Source organism: Podarcis erhardii (genome assembly GCF_964252035.2).
Source record: "Podarcis erhardii genome assembly, chromosome: 10".
Lineage (NCBI taxonomy): Eukaryota > Metazoa > Chordata > Lepidosauria > Squamata > Lacertidae > Podarcis > Podarcis erhardii.
The window spans coordinates 21111070-21130579 of NC_138500.1; positions in this window are offsets into that span (position 1 = coordinate 21111070).

Sequence of the window (19510 nt, forward strand, 5' to 3'; positions counted from 1 at the left end):
TCATTTTATTAGTCACTCGACACATAAGGAGTGTCCCAGAGACATACAAAATCTTAAAAGCGCAGAGCAAGGCAAACAGTCAGAAAAGAATACATTACGATAAAAGCTGTACAATAAAAGCCATACGTAAAACAGACTCAATAAAGCAGCAGCAAAGACTCCGGCAGCAGAAACGTGCTATCAACAGAGAGCAAAATCATCCTAATGCATCAAATGCCTGGGAGAAGGCATAAGTTGTTACCTGCCACCAAAAGGATGTTACTGATGGCACCAGGAGGACCTCACTGGGGAACAGCATTCAACAAACAGAAAGTCACAACTGAAAAGGTCCTTTCCTTTGTTGCAGTCCTCTGAACCTGCCTCAGATGGGGCTCCTGGAGGAAAGTCTCAGGTGAAGAGTGAAGGGAGATTTGTATTCTGAGAGGTGCTCTGAAATATATTGTTTCATAGTGGAAACACTTGTGATTCGACATGCTTTCACATGATAAACAAACAAACAAAAATACCTTGTTGGTGCAATCCTTCCCTAGAATGTGAGGAAGAAAGCCTGGGCTTCAAAAATTCAACGAAAAGGAAGGTGGGAATGAAAGAGAAGGAAACATCCTTGGTTGTGGGACCCCCTTCAAAGAGAAGTTTGTCTGGTACCAGCTTTCAGTAGAGGTTGGTCCTTAAGAGTATCAACCTCAATCTGCCCTCACCCATCCTCCCCACCTGCCTACCTCCCTACCTGCCCTGGAGGTGGCTCTGACACTCAACCTCCTCCTCCTTGGTCTCACTGTTCCCCTTGTAGAACTCGGCATGGAAGAGGAGGGCTATGGAGGAGGAGGAGCTATAATTAGTTGGCTCTGCCTGTCATTGGCAGGGTCAATTGTCAGTCCCAATAGGCACAAGCCACCACTGCCAACCATGATATCTTTTTGATGGTACCTAGTGAAGACTTAAAAATAAATGGTCAAGGATTCCAGCATCTTTTATAACTGGGCAGTTGCTTTTGTAATGACTTGCTGGGTTTTGTGGATTCGTGGATTTTACTGCTTCTTGGCTGATGCGCTGGTGGTTTGCATTGATTCAGTACGATGCTTTGTTGCATTGCATTTTATTGTAAAAAAAGGTAAAGGACCCCTGGATGGTTAAGTCCAGTCAAAGGTGACTATGGGGTGTGGCGCTCATATCGCTTCAGGTTGAGGGAGCTGGCGTTTGTCTGCAGACAGCTTTCTGGGTCATGTGGCCAGCATGACTAAACCACTTCTGGACACCATGATGAAAGCTGGAGTGCATGGAAATGTCGTTTACCTTCCCGCCGCAGCGGTACCTATTTATCTACTTGCATTGGCATGTTTTGAACTGCCATGGTTGGCAGAAGCTGGGACAGGACAACAGGAGCTCACTTGGTCGTGGGGATTCAAACCGCCGACCTTCCAATCGGCAAGCCCAAGAGGCTATCCTGAAATGAAAGTTGACTTACACATGCATACATACATTTTACTTGACAGCGTTTAATGTATCGTTGTTATACTTGCTGCATACAGGTTGGGACAAATTTGTGTCTGCCACCTTTAAAAAATAAATAAAATAAAATAATAATAATAATAGTAAATAAATAATAAAAAAGCACAAGGGTGGGATATTGTGATGCTTCCAGCCTCCACACAGCCATCCAGTGAGGAGGAGGAGTGGACGTGCTTCTTTTAACTTGGCTCTACCTCTTCCCATGGCATCCTTCAACAGAGACAATGCCTCACCCTCCTAGGCTGCTTTATAAGATTGTGTGGTTAGCTGGTTTCGTCTGGAGGGTGAGGTAAGTATACATTTTGGGGTTCTAACGGATTGGCTTTGTCACCCCTGCCCTCCTGTAAAAAGTTTTCCATGGGTTAATTTTAATTTGCTCGCATCAAGTTAATTTGGTTGGCTAGGCTGCTCGAATTAATCACTGCAGTTGACTACCAAATTGTTGATTCACAGATTAAAAATAAATCACGAACTGCTTAAGTGTGGGAAGTGTAGGTGCAGTATCCATCATTTTGTCCTTTATAAATGATTGTTTATTTATTTGCAGGATGGCTTACCTGCCACCATTTCATTAAAATACCACAGCAGCTGACAACAGTTACATATACAACAGAAGCACATAAAAAACTGAAACCCACAGATCACTGGTAAGCTATTAAAGAAAGATCTTTCAGGCTTCCCTGGGGGGGGGCACTGTGAGACCAGGATGCTGGATCAAATGGACCACTGGCCTGATCCAACTGGCTCTTCTTATGTTCTTAATGATTAACCATGGCCCTTCTTCATGTGTGCTCTGCTTAAAACAAAAAACAAAACAAAAATCCCTGGCATTTACTCTAATTTTTGTTGTGTATTGAGTCAAAGGATTTTATATCTGTATTATTATTGTCTGTATTTGCATTAGGGTAAAGTAACTGCCTTTTGGTTCCAGAGGGTACAGCTACTATTGGTTCATTTAAGCTGTTGTATTTGGATCCTCTGTCTTATTGGTTGCCTCCAAAAGGCAGGACTGTGATTGCCTGATATTGTTCCCTCCAAAATGTATCCTTTCTAGCTTGTTCCCTGTCCCTATAAATGTAGCTCTCCCCTCCTCAGGTCTCAGTCTTGTTGCTTTAATAAAGAAGTGTTACTAGAGAACCGTCTCCAGCATATTATGTCAAGAGAGCTGAAATCACAAACCCCATGTCACAACAACTGGCGACAAGGATGGGATCCAGAATGCTGAGGAGCGGTTAAACGCAGCCCTACCTCAGAGTCCAGATTGTAGCTAAGAACAAGACGACCCTGCCCACAGGACAATGGAGAGTCCAAGGGTATTGGAGCCCTTCCAGCCATCAGAGCCCCACACGTGGGAAGACTACATCGAACGCTTCGAGTTCTTCGCAGTGGCTCAAGGGATCACCGATGCCAGCAAAAGAAGGGCCACATTCCTGAGCTACTGTGGGCCTGAGATCTTCAAGCTGGCCAAGGCATTGCTTGCCCCAGCGAAGCTAAGTGAGACATCTCTCAAAGATATTCTTGCCTGCCTAACAAGCCATTTAGCGCCTACTGAGACCAAGATGGCCTGGCAGATGGAGTTTCATAAGAGGCAGCAGCGTGCTGGGGAGTCTGTATCTGCATTTCTAGCTAAACTGCGGAAGCTCGCTCAGCACTGCGACTTCCAAGATCTGGAAGAGACTCTCCTGGATTGGTTTATCGGTGGTCTGAGCAGCAAGAAAGCCAGAAGACGCATCGTGGCTAAAGAAGAGGTTACCCTTGCTTCAGCCTTGAAGGAGGCCACTGCCACGGAGAATTATGAAAGAGAGGAGCTTAATGCCAGTCGCAGGGCCCCTAAGCCACAGATAGAAGTTGCGCATGCCATGGACGAGCTAGAGGCTACTCCGAGCCAGAGCCCAGTCCGTGGGGTCGAGTCAGTGCGTCAGGCCTGCACAGTGCACAAAGATCACCGAGGCAGGTGCCCTGGTTGTGGCGGAAACCATGAGTGGAAGAGTTGTCGTTTCCGGGATGCTATGTGCCGGACGTGCGGAAAGACAGGTCACATCGCCAGGGTCTGTAGATTGGCGGCGTTGGGAGCGACAGGAGCACCTAGACTGGAGCATCGCAGATCGCCCACAGCAAACCATGTTCTAAAGGACTGCCACTACATAACGGAGATCAATGGGAGGGTCGTGCAGTTTCCAGCGCAAGGCAAGGCACACGTCAAGGTGAAGATTGAGGGTCAGCTGTGCGACATGGAGGTGGACTCCGGATCTGGATTCACTATCGTGTTGGACCAGACCGCGAGGACATTCTTCCCCAGGGGTAAGTTGCCCCCTCTGGAGCCCTTCCCGGCAACTTTGCAGTCATACTCAGCGTGCCGCATCCATGTCATGGGAATGTGTGCCGTGAGAGTACAGTTCCGGGACAAACAGGCGGTACTCAAACTGGTGATTGCGAAGGGCAGTCGCCCCAGTCTCCTGGGCACTGACTGGTTCCCCGCCCTGGGACTGAGTATATCAGGGCTTAATTCAATCCAAACATGCCCTGAGATGAGCGAGGCATTATGCAAAGAATTTGCTGGTCTCTTTAATGGAAAACTGGGTTGTTATAAAGGGCCCCCAGTTGACTTCGAATTGGACCCTGGGGTGGCCCCAATCCGACTCAAACCAAGGCGAGTGCCATTTGCACTGCAACCCAAGATCGAAGCAGAGCTGGATAAATTGGTCAAGCAGGGAGTTCTCTCACCCATGGACTCCGCTAAGTGGGAGACTCCAATCGTCACGCCCCTTAAAGCAAATGGGGAAGTCAGGATCTGTGCTGATTACAAATGTACTATCAATAAGGCACTCAGGGGAAACTCATACCCCATTCCAGTCGTATCACATCTGTTGGCTAAACTGGCTGGGGGCAAGGTGTTCGCCAAAATTGACCTGGCACAAGCTTACCAACAGCTGCCAGTAACCCCACAATCAGCGGAAGCACAGACTATTGTCACACATAAAGGGGCGTTCAGAGTTAACAGATTACAATTTGGAGTTTGTGTGGCCCCAGGGATTTTTCAAGGGCTCATGGAACGCCTGTTGAGAGGTCTGCCGGGGGTCTTGCCATTTTTTGATGATGTTTTGATTGCTGAAAAAGACCCACAGGAATTGGTTGCACGTGTCCGTGCAGTGTTGCTCAAGTTCAAGGAGGTGGGGTTGCAACTAAAAAAGGAAAAATGCAGTTTTGGGGTGCCAACTGTGGAATTCTTGGGGTTTAAAATTGATGCATCAGGCATCCACCCCACAGATGCTAAGGTTAAGGCCATCATCGAGGCACCACGACCATAGAACAAGACGGAGTTGCAGTCATTCCTGGGACTTATTAACTTTTATCATTCGTTCTTACCCCAGAAAGCTTCGGTAGCTGAACCATTACATAGACTGTTGCAGAAAAAGAATGTGTGGCGATGGGGGCAGGAGCAGCAGAAGGCTTTTGACTCCTTGCGAGGAATGCTGAGTAGCAAGAGCGTCCTTGCTCATTATGATGAATCGAAGCCGCTGGTCCTGGCATGTGATGCCTCTCAATACGGCCTGGGGGCGGTGCTGAGTCATAGGGAACCGGATGGGTCGGAAAAGCCCATCTCTTTCTATTCCCGTACGTTGTCGCCCATGGAGCGCAACTATGCTCAAATTGACAAAGAGGCGCTTGCAATTGTGGCAGGAATCAAAAAGTTCCATGATTATGTGTACGGTCGTCATTTCTCCATTGAAACGGACCACAAACCACTGTTGGGGTTGTTCAACCCGAACAAACAAACGCCACAAATTCTCTCCCCCAGAATGTTGCGTTGGTCTATATTCCTGAACGGGTTCCAGTACACCTTGACCCATGTGCCGGGGAAACGGTTGTGCCACGCTGATGCGCTGAGTCAATTGCCCCTTCCTGGCGGGAGCAATGAGGATCCTGCTCCAGCGGAGCACATAATGATGCTGGAAACACTTCCGGGGGCTCCTGTAACGGCTACTGATATTGCTGAGAAAATGAGGAAAGATGCTGTTCTCTCCCGTGTGCTCACTTGGGTGGGGAGGGGGTGGCCAGGTGGTCCGCATGAAGACAAATTCAGGCCTTATGCGACAAGGCAGCACAAGTTATCCATGCGTAAGGGTTGTCTCCTGTGGGGAGATAGGGTGATCATCCCAGCACCACTGAGAAACAGGGTTCTTGAGACGCTTCACATGGGACACCCGGGAATGGTCAGGATGAAGTCGCTAGCCCGATGTTATGTGTGGTGGCCTGGAATGGACCAGAACATAGAACAATGGGTACGAACATGCAAGGCATGCCAAGAGGTGCGGCCAGAAGTGGCCAGAGCACCAGTTCACTGGTGGGAGCAGTCCAGATCTCCCTGGAGCCGGCTGCACTTAGATTTTGCTGGGCCATTCCAGGGGAAGGTCTTTTTGGTTATCGTCGATGCATATTCCAAATGGTTAGAAGTGGCGATAGTCCCTAGCATGGCATCAGCTGCCGTAATCAAGGTGTTGAGGCAGCTGTTTGCAACCCACGGGTTACCTGAGACCATTGTATCAGATAATGGGGCACCTTTGGTATCCCAAGAATTCAGGGCATTCTTGGCTGATAACTTCATAAGAGGGGTCACATCCACGCCCTTTCACCCATCCTCCAGTGGGCAGGCGGAGCGCATGGTAAGAACAGCCAAAGAATCCATTGCGCGCTTAATGGAGGGTAACTGGTCAGCTCGCATCGCGCGAATGTTATTTTTGCAGCATGCGACGCCGTGTACTGCGACGGGCAAGTCGCCAGCTGAGCTGCTCTTGGGTAGAAGATTGGTAACGGTGCTGGATTATGTCCACCTGGATAAAATGCCAAACCGTAATTCAAGAGCAAACCCCCAGGCTGAGACTGACACAACAAGGTATTTCGCCTGGTCTGGGTGAGGAACTATTCACGAGGTTCGTGGTGGGTGGCTGGTGTGGTCACCCGGACTAGTGGACCTGTGTCCTATTATGTGACCTTGGAAAATGGGCAAGTTTGGAATAGACATATAGATCAGCTGAGGCGCCGGGCGCTCAGCAGGGAGGAGCCTGATAATTCATCCCTAGCTAACGATGCAGAGCTGCAAGACCAGAGTGAGAATGGCCCAGAGGTGCAATCACCAGGGGCTCCAGCAAATGAACCAGGGTCTGCTAGTCCTCAGGATGACGAGGTACAGGTAGGGGACCCTGAGATGTCTGGGACTCCATCTGTTCCTGACGAAACCCCTATAGCAGCTCCCTTACCACAGGTGACACCCAATCCAGAACCGGCAACACCTGTTGTCAGGAGATCAAGTAGAAGTTGTAGGACCCCACAGTACCTGAGAGATTACATCTGCTGTGCTCACTAGGGGGGGAGGGGTGTTGTGTATTGAGTCAAAGGATTTTATATCTGTATTATTATTGTCTGTATTTGCATTAGGGTAAAGTAACTGCCTTTTGGTTCCAGAGGGTACAGCTACTATTGGTTCATTTAAGCTGCTGTATTTGGATCCTCTGTCTTATTGGTTGCCTCCAAAAGGCAGGACTGTGATTGCCTGATATTGTTCCCTCCAAAATGTATCCTTTCTAGCTAGTTCCCTGTCCCTATAAATGTAGCTCTCCCCTCCTCAGGTCTCAGTCTTGTTGCTTTAATAAAGAAGTGTTACTAGAGAACTGTCTCCAGCATATTATGTCAAGAGAGCTGAAATCACAAACCCCACGTCACAACAATTTTGGTTGTGAATCTTTCAGTCACAGAACTGGAAGGTTTGCGCATTATTTTATAATTGTGCAGCACTGTAACCTACCTTGAGCTCTCGAAGTAAGGGAGGGTAAGGTAAGAACCCCTTGATGGTTAAGTCCAGTCAAAGGTGACTATGGGGTTGTGGCACTCATCCCGCTTTCAGGCCGAGGGAGCCGGCGTTTGTCCACAGACAGCTTTCTGGACCATGTGGCCAGCATGACTAAACTGCTTCTGGTGCAACGGAACACTGTGACGAAAACCAGAGCGCATGGAAATGCTATTTACCTTCCCGCCGCAGTGGTACCTATTTATCTACTTGCACTGGCATGCTTTCGAACTACTAGGTTGGCAGGAGCTGGCACAGAGCAATGGGAGATCACTCCATTGTGGGGATTTGAACCTTCTGATCAGCAAGCCTAAGAGGCTCAGTGGTTTAGACCACAAGTACACAACGAGGTAAACGAATAAGATGCAGGAAACAGTATTTCTGCTGCATCAGTTGGATAAAACCATTACATTACACAATCAAGCTTTTTGGTTTCTGTATGAGAGATATAGAGACAAATTGGAGGCAGAAGGATTAAAACTGCATATATATTTAAAAATCATTTCTTTTTTGCCTTGACATTTACTCTTGATAAATGAACTGCACTTCAACATTTATGGAGCAGCAGGAGACCATTATACGGCTACATTGTTCTAGTCCACTGACATTATTTTGTAATTATCTCTCCTAGCACCAAGTCAGGCACCCTGCATAAGGTAGCAGGTAGATATAACTCGCTCCCATCGAGCAACCCTTTTGTATTTTCGGTGGGAGTTAGGTCTGCCTATTTCAGGCTAGGTGGATTTTTCATTTCCCATTTACTGCACAGTCATAGGAGCTCAGGAAGCTTCCTCATCCGTCCATCTAGTTCAGCATTGCCAACGCTGACTGGCAGGGACTGTCCGGGGTACATGGCCTTTCCCAGTCTTCCCAGGACAGGCTGGGGATTGAGTCCCTGCCGGTCAGTGCTGACTCAGTATAAGGCACCTTTGTATGTTCCTATGATTGTGCAGTAAATGGGATTCACTTGGTTGGTCCAGTAGTGCAGATACTGCAGGACTATGACTGAAGGATGCCATTCAAAGCAAACAAATCTCAAGCCATATATTGATATAAATATAAATAATTTCTTGTCCTTCAGGAAAATCGCGCTGTGCTCTGTATAAGGAACCATAGCTGGATCTGTGCTTTCAGGACATGTTTGCATCTATATTTGCTAGGATTGCTACCCAAGTAAAAAATTCTAAGTTGATTAAGCATATCAGTTTTAGTTGATTAAGCTATGACATGTATAATCATATAAATAAGAACAACGTTTCTAAAGCAAGAGGTGTGCTTTAGTTTTGGCTTATACATGCATGCATGGATATATAAAAAAATACAGTCTTTCTTCCTTTATGGGAGAAAGTGAGGAAGGCCTATTTGAAGGTGGGACTTGCCATCTACAGTTTTTAAAATCAGCATCATCGGAAATCTGCTGTCTGGTTCATCAGGTATGCCATTTTAATCAATAAGAACTTTAAAATGGATAAATCTAATTTATCACTTGTTACATTTCTTATGTTCATCAAGCATTCTCTGGGGGATACATGCTTTTATGAATGAGGGAAATAAATAATTGATGTAGAATGATTAATGGGCTTTCATTGAACTCCAGGAACAAATCTTATACTAGGAGTCTTATGGAAGAACCTGAGTTTAATCACTATTTATTTCACTTATTCACAATATTTTAACCCACCCTTCAACATAACACAATACCAAGGTAGGATAGAAAATTAAAAATTAAACCATGAACAACAGTCCACACAAGCCGAGATAATGGAACCAGATAAAAATCAGATGAGATCAATAGCAACAATAATAATACTCAAACCCCAGCAAAATAAATGGTCTCTCTCTTTTTTTATACCTGCCAACTAAGGTTTCACTTCATGCTTCTGATGAAGTGGGTTTGAATTCCATGAAAGCTTATGCTTCAATGCACTTGTTAAAGGTACCACAAAACTCTCTGGTGGTCTTTGATATTCTGTGCCATTTTGACTGCACAGATTTTATTATTGTGCAGGTTCTTTGGGGTCGATGTTTGGTCTGATTCTTCTAAACGGCTTTGGGCCCATCTGGGATGGAGAAGGGGATATAAATGGTTAAAACAGATAATATGTCACATGTTGTGCTGACTTGCTTCTGCTCCATATCATTTTGGCTGCCACTGGTTTGCAGGAAACATGGAGAAATGGCACTTAAGCATTACAGGACAAGAGGGAACACCTTGACATGGGACTCTCATTTTCTGCATGTTGAGCATCACAGCTCATTCCATCCTGACAACAGGGAAGTAGGAGCTTGAATTGCCATTCTGACGCACACTATGTTGCACAGTGCCTTTCCCAGCACAACATTATGTGGTCATGGGAGATCTGACACGAAGCCTGGATTTTATAGGCATGGCATTTCTCATTGTAGGGCAAATGGGAAGCTTTATGGGTTACTGTTATTAGCTTGGAGCTATGGATGAATACAAGCATAATTATTTAAGCAGCTGTTCATATCTGGACTTTATATGTTGCATTGTAGAGCATGCTAATTGTCTGGGTAATAATTGCAATAAACAGAAAGGGCAGCCTGTTTGTTTTATGTTACATAGATGGAATGAGTGCACATTCTATTATTATTATTATTATTATTATTATTATTATTATTATTATTATTATTTTAAAAAAAACCTGCTAGTTTAAAATCAGAGTAATGGCTACCTCTGCAGTGATCATGGAGCCCAAGAAAGTAAAATCTCTCACTGCCTAAATTTCTTCCCCTTCTATTTGCCAGGAGGTGATGGGACCAGTGGCCATGATCTTTGTTTTTTTGATGTTGAGCTTCAGACCATATTTTGCGCTCTCCTCTTTCACCCTCATTAAAAGGTTCTTTAATTCCTCCTCACTTTCTGCCATCAAGGTTGTATCGTCTGCATATCTGAGGTTGTTGATATTTCTTCCAGCGATCTTAATTCCGGCTTGGGATTCATCCAGCCCAGCCTTTCGCATGATGAATTCTGCATATAAGTTAAATAAGCAGGGGGACAATATACAGCCTTGCCGTACTCCTTTCCCAATTTTGAACCAGTCAGTTGTTCCATATCCAGTTCTAACTGTAGCTTCTTGTCCCACATAGAGGTTTCTCAGGAGACAGATGAGGTGATCAGGCACTCCCATTTCTTTAAGAAACTTTACTTTCTTGGGCTCCATGATCACTGCAGATGGCGACAGCAGTCACGAAATTAAAAGACGCCTACTTCTTGGGAGAAAGGCGATGGCAGTGTTCTTGAAGCTACAAACATGAGTCTGACCAAATTGTGGGAAGCAGTGGAAGACAGAAGTGCCTGGCGTGCTCTGGTCCATGGGGTCACGAAGAGTCGGACACGACTAAACGACTAAACAACAACAACAATGGCTACCTCATGCTGTCCTATGCTCTGCAAAGCCAGAAGATCAGAAGATAAGGCTGATGCCACAAAAGACTTGCTTCATGATTAGCAGTGATGTTGTGCGAGGTTACACATTTTGCTTTATTACTACATACTTTCTCTTATACTTTCAGGCACCAATTTAATATGAAGGACTGGGTGCCTGGGACCAGCAAAAATGCCCCATGTTGTCCTGATCATGCATTGCCTTATGAAGCATCAGAACCTGACTGCACTGAGAGAAGAATTCTCCAGTGAGTTGACCAATGCCTGCTTCTGGCTTACATCAGTAGCTGGCAGTGAGGATTAAATAGTGGGTGGTGGATGATTCTGAAAAGTAAAACACATGCATGCTATTAGCTGCAGAGATGTGCAACTGAATAGCGTGTTCCAAGTGTGGCTTTGTGAAACTTTGCTTGTGTAAAGTGTAGCACAGTGGCTGAGAGCTTGAGGTATCAAGTGATGTTGCTCTTGATGATAAGATGGCAAGTATTGGCAGCCTCTCATCTGCCATGGCAGGTTGCAAGTGTTGGTTTAATTTCTGTAAAAGTAAAATACTGGGTAGAATAAAAGGAGAATTCCCTAGATGCCTAGATCCAGGTTTGGGACAAGCACTCTTTGGTGGAAGGATCCTAGCAGAGATTTAAAATCACAAAACATGAAACAAAGTGAAGCATGGAATTTTAAAGGCTGCTAGACCTTTAAAATATCCTCTGAGTTGCTTTGAAAGTTACCCGCTTCTCTTAGCATAGAAAGTGACCACACCTTTGGTAAGTTAAAAATGCTTTACTTACGAACTTCTCAAATGTCTGATTCATGTGCTTTCCCATACAGCAGCAAGAAAAGACAGGCAGTATAACTGATAGAGCTCACATGGTGAATTAGAAAGAACAAAGGGTTTGGTAACCCTTCCTCCCAAAGTGAGGGGGAGTGATCTCACTAAGCCTGGGAGGACAGCTAACTCTGTGGTCTTAACCCCTTTGTGCATTAATTAGAATTGAGCATGTTAGTTAAATGAGGCTAATTTATCTCACAGCAAGGACATTTTGATGAGCTACAGCTTTGGAAAGCTATGCTCACCACTGACAAGTGTAACATGAAGGGTTTCAGGAGAATTCGCAGAGCTACCCAGAAGTTTGGAAAGACATTGCTCATTTTGGTACTTTGGATATTTTGTGGAAGCAGCAGAGCCCAGTACACTGCAATTCTGCACAAGCCACACAACTTGGCAACACTGCAAAGTTGTATGTCTGTGCCAAAGGTGCTTTTCATCCCAGAACCTATCATCATCATCATCATCATCATCATCATCATTTTAGATTTGTATACATTCTTTCTATCTTACAATACTTAGAACCTAGAACCAATACTAATCAATATTCCAGGAGATTGTATGACCATGGCAATCTTTCAATTGCTATGTGCTTACCTTAAAGCTCTCTTCATAGAACACGACAGACTCTCTGCACGGTCCTTTGCCACCTCATTGTAATCTATCTGGGGAAAAAGAGCAACCCCAGGCCCACAATGACCTGTGTAATCGCCCTGCTTACAAGCTGGTACATAGAGAAGAAGAAGAGAAGAGTTTGGATTTGATATCCCGCTTTATCACTACCCAAAGGAATCTCAAAGTGGCTAACATTCTCCTTTCCCTTCCTCCCCCACAACAAACACTCTGTGAGGTGAGTGAGGCTGAGAGACTTCAGAGAAGTGTGACTGGCCCAAGGTCACCCAGCAGCTGCATGTGGAGGAGCGGGGAAGCGAACCCGGTTCACAGATTACGAGTCTACTGCTCTTAACCACTACACCACACTGGCTCTCTCATAGCCCCAGTAATGTAGGAAGAGAACCCCCAGTGTATTAGAAGAAGGATGTTAAAGTTATAGAAATGCTACACAGGTTACATTTGTATAAATGGATTCATAAGGACGGGGGACACTGAAACAATTCTTATAAAACGTAGATGTTATTTGAAAATAATAATCTGCTTCAACAACTGCAAATGTCACCGGATCACTACTTTCATCTTTTAAATAACAACCAGCCTTTAAGCATCAACTTTAATATGTTTTGTAAGGATTGCACTTTTGGGCACTAAATAATTAAAAACTTCATCTTATATTTCAGCAGAGGGCACTCAGTACAAATGGTAGACCAGAATTATATGATAAAAGAAGCCAAGTGTATTGTATAGTATTGTACTGTATAGAATCTCCTTGTAAACCAGTTTAACGCACAGGTGTGTTGACACTCTTTAAGACAAAACAACAACTTGTACGAAGTGTAAAGCTGTCTCCTTGTGTCCAGGTTCATATTAAAGGACACAGGGGCCCACCAGGCAGGTGGTCTGTGAGATAAAGTTTCTGTTCTGTATTTTGGGTCGTATCCAACAAAATCTTTGTGGGGGCAGAGCAACTTCCACACATGCAACAAAACATGCTGTCCTTCCCCCCACCGTTCCCCCCCCCAAATCTGCTCTGGAAAGTTAAGGAACCCCCAGAACAGATTTGGGAGGGTGCAGAGGGTGTGTGAGGTTGGAAAGTTAAGAGAGGCATTTTCGTTGTGTGAGTTGAAGTTGTCCCCCTAGTGCAATACCTTTGGTGAATAGAACCCTTTATCCTTTTTCTTGCCTCCACATGTTCCCCCCACCTCTTCATATTCAGAACCAATGCAAACTTTAAGGAGATTTCAGTAGCCTATCAGCTAACAAAGTGATGTTAGTGACGGGGAAGCTAGTCAAGTTGTTTTGCCCTGGGTGAAGCCTTCAGAGGCTGTGAGTGTGTGCGTGTTTGTGTGTGTGTACCCAAATGCATGTGTGGGGGATGCCAAACTGGGTAGTTGACCTGGGTGATATAAAGCCTAGTTTTGCCCCTGAGAGATGCATCAGTAAATGTCAAATATCAAACTTTGCATACCAGTACAAATAGCTCTGTATGTCTGTGTTGTTGCCAAAACACAAAATATTGTCAGCTTTAATTGTTGTCAGATATAGTTCAGGGTAGGTTTCCTTTAAATCCTTAGAGACGCTGATTACTACCAGAGCTAAGTATTGAAATTAGGGGTGCATGTTTAATGTCCTCCTGCCCCTTTTGCCCTCCATTACATCACAATGTTACCCAGTCCTCTCGGTTCCCTTCTGTTTTTTTTTTTTTAAAAATTATTATTATTGAGTCCATCTATGCAAAAAAAGATTCTGCAGATATTTCACAACAGGAAGTAACCTATTGAAAGTCTTTAACAGAGCTGTTTGTATCTTTCATGGATTAACTATTTAAGGATGATAAAATTTTTAACATTTTAATGAAGTCAGCCTGCTTTTCTCTCTACGAGCATAATAAATAATGTTGTATAATATATTCATGCCACATACTGTATTTATTTCCTTAAAACAATAACAGCCGTGGCTCATTTATAAATAGCTATCTGAAACTGCCCTGGTTGATGATATTGGCCAGGAGTGCAAACAACAACAACAACAACAACAACAACAACAACAACAACCTATATTTAGGTAAACTGTACTAAAATGAATTATTGTGGAATAATAAATATTTTTCGGGGGGGCACACCAACCTTTTCCCTTACTCAGGGTGTCATATTACCAAAGTCTGGCCCCACTCAAAGGAGACATACCTTTTCACCTTTTACAGATAGGTAGCCGTGTTGGTATCTGAAGAAGTGTGCATGCACACGAAAGCTCACACCAAGAACTAACTTAGTTGGTCTTTAAGGTGCTACTGGAAGGAATTTTTAAATTTTATTTTCACCTTTGACACTATATATAATTGTACCCTATTGCAATTTATTTTAAACTGTTTGTAATATTGTATTTTAACCTTGCAGTAAACTGCATTGAGACCTGATGGTGAAGGGTCAGTAAGAAACAACAACAACAACAACAATTATTATTCATGAGAACATTTTAAGAAATATTGCAAACTGTAATGTGAAAATGTTGTGAAAAATAAGGGAAACTGAAGTGGATATAAGTGGATATTTGTCCATTCTTAATTTCCGGAAGGGCATTTGTCTTCATCATCATTATTAAATTTATATGTTGCCCTTCCTCCAAGGATAACAGGGTAGTTTACAATATAAAAACACATAAATGCATAGCATACTAACAAAGAAAAACAATACTCCCCACACCCCAAAGTTATTATTATTTATTCTGTGAACTGCCCTGAGATCTTATGATGAAGGGTGGTAAATAAATTTACTAAATAAATACATTTTTTTAAAAAAAATGTGTCATGTTAGTCTAGTTGCAGGAAAATGGAAAGAGTCTTGTTGCATCTGAAAATTTTATTATGGAATCAATTCAGATGGTATGAACCACATGGATGGCTCCTCTTGAAAAGGTATTTTTAGATCCTCAGGTTTAAAGGAAAATGCATTTACTAATCTTGCCTGGCTAGCCTGGCTCAGAATCCAACACTTCCCAATATAGCATGTTTTTGTCAAAGTCTCTCATTCTCCAGCCACAGCAGCCTGCAAAGGAAGAGATGGAACCTGGCGTGACACCGAGTGAGCCATCATTGTCTAATTTCACTTTTCATTAAAACCTGAATGCTTTGATGTGTCCTTCAAAATCACACACAGGAAATAATTGCTTTCTTTGGACCCAGATTGTGATAATGCTATGATTAACTGCAATCACCCCCTTCCAATTCATTACGGACCTTTGAAGTGGACTTTTTGGGATGGGAAAGATAATGGAGGAGCTGCTCTTTCTAAACACTCAGGTAATTATTGGACATGAGCTTTAATACCTTTGTATTTTTGAACCATAAACTTAAGTTGTTTATTTGTAACTTCACTCAGTGGCAGATCATGGCCAGTAAGTTTAATGCAAGTTGTTCTTATTGTCAGCATTTCAAAGTTGTTACTACAAAGTTTCTCAAGTGAAGATCTTTCCTCCGCCCCAACCACCATTCTCAGAAAACGAGTCTTTCTGCAACATGCATGTTATATGGTTGCTTTTTACATTAATGTTATCTGATCAAGGCATCAGACTGTAAAGTAGCAGAATATGAAGAGCAAAATAATCTCAAGACAGTGATGCACTTGGGGAAGATTCTTATTCACATGAGAATGGAAGAAGAGCCTTGCTAGGTGAGACCAAAGACCTGTCTGGTCAGGCATCCTCTTTCTCACATTGGACAACCAGAGATGATGATGATGATGATGATAAATTATTTATACCCCGCCCATCTGGCTGGGTTTCACAAGCCCAGATGCCTGTTGAAGCTCAGAAGTAGCCCTCTCCCATGGTTGCTGAATTTGAATGCCAGTTTTGAAATGCTATGCTCTTTCTAACTGCTGTTTTTAACAACTTGCTTTTAACCTTAATTTTATGTAGGGTGTGTGTGTGTGTGTGTGTGTGTGTGTGTGTATTTTTTCCACGTTAACTGCTCAGAAGCTTTTGCAGTTAAACAGCATACAAGTTCTGTTAAATGTACCTCAGAATTCAAACTTAATTCATTCTGGAGGTCCGTTCTTAACCTGAAACCGTTCTTAACCTGAGGTACCACTTTAGCTAATGGCGCCTTTTGCTGCCGCCGTGCGATTTCCGTTCTCATCCTGGGGCAAAGTTCTCAACCTGAGATACTACTTCCGGGTTAGCGGAGTTTGTAACCTGAAGTGTTTGTAACCCAAAGCATTTGTAACCCGAGGTATTCACTGTATATTTTATATTTTTTGTCAACCGCTTATAGGCTTTTGCAATTATACAAATTCTCATATATATATATATATATCAAATGCACAATTCAGCCAAAGTTAAACACTACTAAAGTATGATACTGAGCAATGTTACCCAGAAGAAAAAAACTGCTGAGGTTAGAGGGAATTGCTTCAAAGTAAACATACTAAGGGTAGTGCTGCATTTGCCTGATTCTAATCCAGTGATCTGAAGGAAATTAAAGGAGCTTAAATGTGATTGGATCATGGTCTACGTGTATTAGTACACATTACTTTACATAAAGAGGCTAGTAGGGGGTGCTCTGCCATTCACAAACTGCCATTCACAAAAAAATTGGCTTATATGCCCCTCAGATGCTTTTCATAGTAAATATACATGCTATTGCGAATGACTAAATCACTACTTGGTGTAAATAGAAAACAATATTATGCTAAGTCCCTTTGGTTCGGTAATGTATTTTGGGCAACTAATTACTGAAGGCTCTGTAGCAACAGTAGACTTGTTGCTATACATCTCTTGGGCAATCTTGTATAAATATTGACAAAATTGTGGCATGCAGCATTAGTGGTGAGAAAACAGACTCTGCACATTGATGGTGCTATAGAAATTAATAGTATTGAGAAGGGACTGTAGCTGGTAGGGCCCCAGGTTCAGTTCTCAGCATCTCCCGTTAAAAGGACCAGGCAGTGCCACATACAAAAGGCCTTTTTCTGAGACCCTGGAGAGCAGCTGACAATCAGTGCAGACAGTAATTGGATAGATGGAGAAATTGCTCAGGTATAAGGCAGCTTTCTATGTTTCTACATAGGTGATCAGTACTGGTGGACAATGTTTCCTGGAAAACCCCTTGATTCATTTGTAAAGCTGCAGAGGAATACTGGCTGCGATCTGTAGTGCAGACTAGCCAATGTGGTGCCCTCCAGATATTTTGGAACTCCAAGCATCACTGACCATTGGACAGGCTGCCTGGGGCTGATGGGAGTTCTATATGAAGGATATCATCTAGAGCAGCCACCTCAGTTCTGACATAGAGATGCCTGCTAGCTCTATCAGACGAGTGCGCTGGAGGGAGCTATCAGGACCTCTGCAGCCTGGCTTCCAATTTTGACCTAAAGAGGAGAGTCCAATTCATCAACCCATCAGCACCAGAGAACAACCCAGTCCCCGGCCATCACTGTCAGGCCTTGAGCAAGACCTCTCGAGCATAAGACCCCTGAGTCAGGATCTCAGGAGTCTATACCCAGAAAATCTGCTTCCACAAAGAAATGCCCTGCTTGATGCCAGGAACCTATGTCTACCTATCAGTGTAAGCAAAACGCTTGGAACTCTCAGAACAGAGGAGGAACATTAGGCTCCAATCCAAAAAGTATGGCCCTTTAAACCTTCCATTCCAAATTGAAGGGGCAGAGGATGGGAGAGGCTACCTGGCCCTTAAAGACTTTGTTGGAACAAGATGCTCACATGAAGCTCTTCTTGGTGCTGGACTAGCTGTCCTCTCATTGCCCCATCATGCTCTTTGTCAGTCCCTAGACAGGACTTGTCTTTTTGCCCAGGTTTTCCCTGACCCATATAATCAGACCCTGTTTTATGTGTTTGGATCCACTGAATCCCTGGTTTGTTTGACTTTACAGTATACACTTTTATGATGCTGCTTTATTGGGTTTAGGTTGTGTTTTTGTTTAAATAATTTTGTTTGTTTTTATATAACACACACAGTATTTCTTTAAAAATATTAAGCGGTTCCTAAATGCTTCTAAATAAATTTACCAAGGACAATAAGGAGATCCCACAGACAATTCACATGTGCCCCATGTGAATTGAATACCTGCCCTTGAATATTTTCCAGGAACTTCTGCAATTTGCAAGGATTCTTTGGTGGATGGGCAGTGATTCTTTGTCAGCACCCTTGATTTGAATAATATTTCCTGCATGTGCAAGCCATTGTTCCAGGGAGCAGCTAGCCAGCACAGAAAGAGGCAGTAGTTTTTTGACTCTGGCTCATAGAGCAGGAGATTGTCAGACCTGATTCGTGACCTAGCCTGGCAACAGAACCTGGAATTTAAACCCTTTGTTGTCCACCTTCTAGTCATGTGCAATGTCCTTTGAAGTCCCCCCCCGCCGCACTCTATCACTCTCTGACATAGGCTGGAGGCTCTTTTCAATCCTGGTGATTGAGGCATTGTATTGTCTTTAAAGATGCTGCTGTCCTTGAGTAAAAAAGGAAGGAATCTTATTATGTTATCTGTGTGCCACATCTGAAGAGTACCCACTTGGAAAGAGCACAAAGGAAGAAAACAGTGTTTATCTCTCCCTCTTTTTGAAGGAAATAAAAAACATGTTTTTGTCAGAAAATATTACAAAATATGCCAATGAAATCCAGTTCAAGTCTGGAATCAACTCCTTTTTTTTGTTCATGAGAGAAAAGTCAAGGCATCAACAAATCATTTCATGCAGCAAGAGACCCCTGCCTTTACTTCTATACCACACAAGTTGTAAGCATATTCTGCAGCAGTCTTTGCCAACCAAGTACCGTCCAGATGTTTTAGGCTACAATTCCATCCAGGCGATGTTGGTTGGGGTTGCAGTGAGTTCTAGAGGGCACCAGGTTGGCGAAGGCTGTTCTGTAGGATTGAAGTCCATGATTCCTGAAGCACAGTCTGCTTTGATCTAACCATCTCTCTCCAAGCTTTGGCATACTTGGTTGTGTGAACAAGTCTGTGCAGCAAAGCCTCCTCTTAAAGCAAACAGAAGAAGAAGAAGAAGAAGAAGAAGAAGAGTTTGGATTTGATATCCCGCTTTATCACTACCCGAAGGAGTCTCAAAGCGGCTAACATTCTCCTTTCCCTTCCTTCCCCACAACAAACACTCTGTGAGGTGAGTGGGGCTGAGTGACTTCAAAGAAGTGTGACTAGCCCAAGGTCACCCAGCAGCTGCATGTGGAGGAGCGGGGAATCGAACCCAGTTCACCAGATTACGAGACTACCGCTCTTAACCACTACACCACACTGGCTCTGAGGGTTACTGCATCATGAGCCAGAGAGCTTATTGA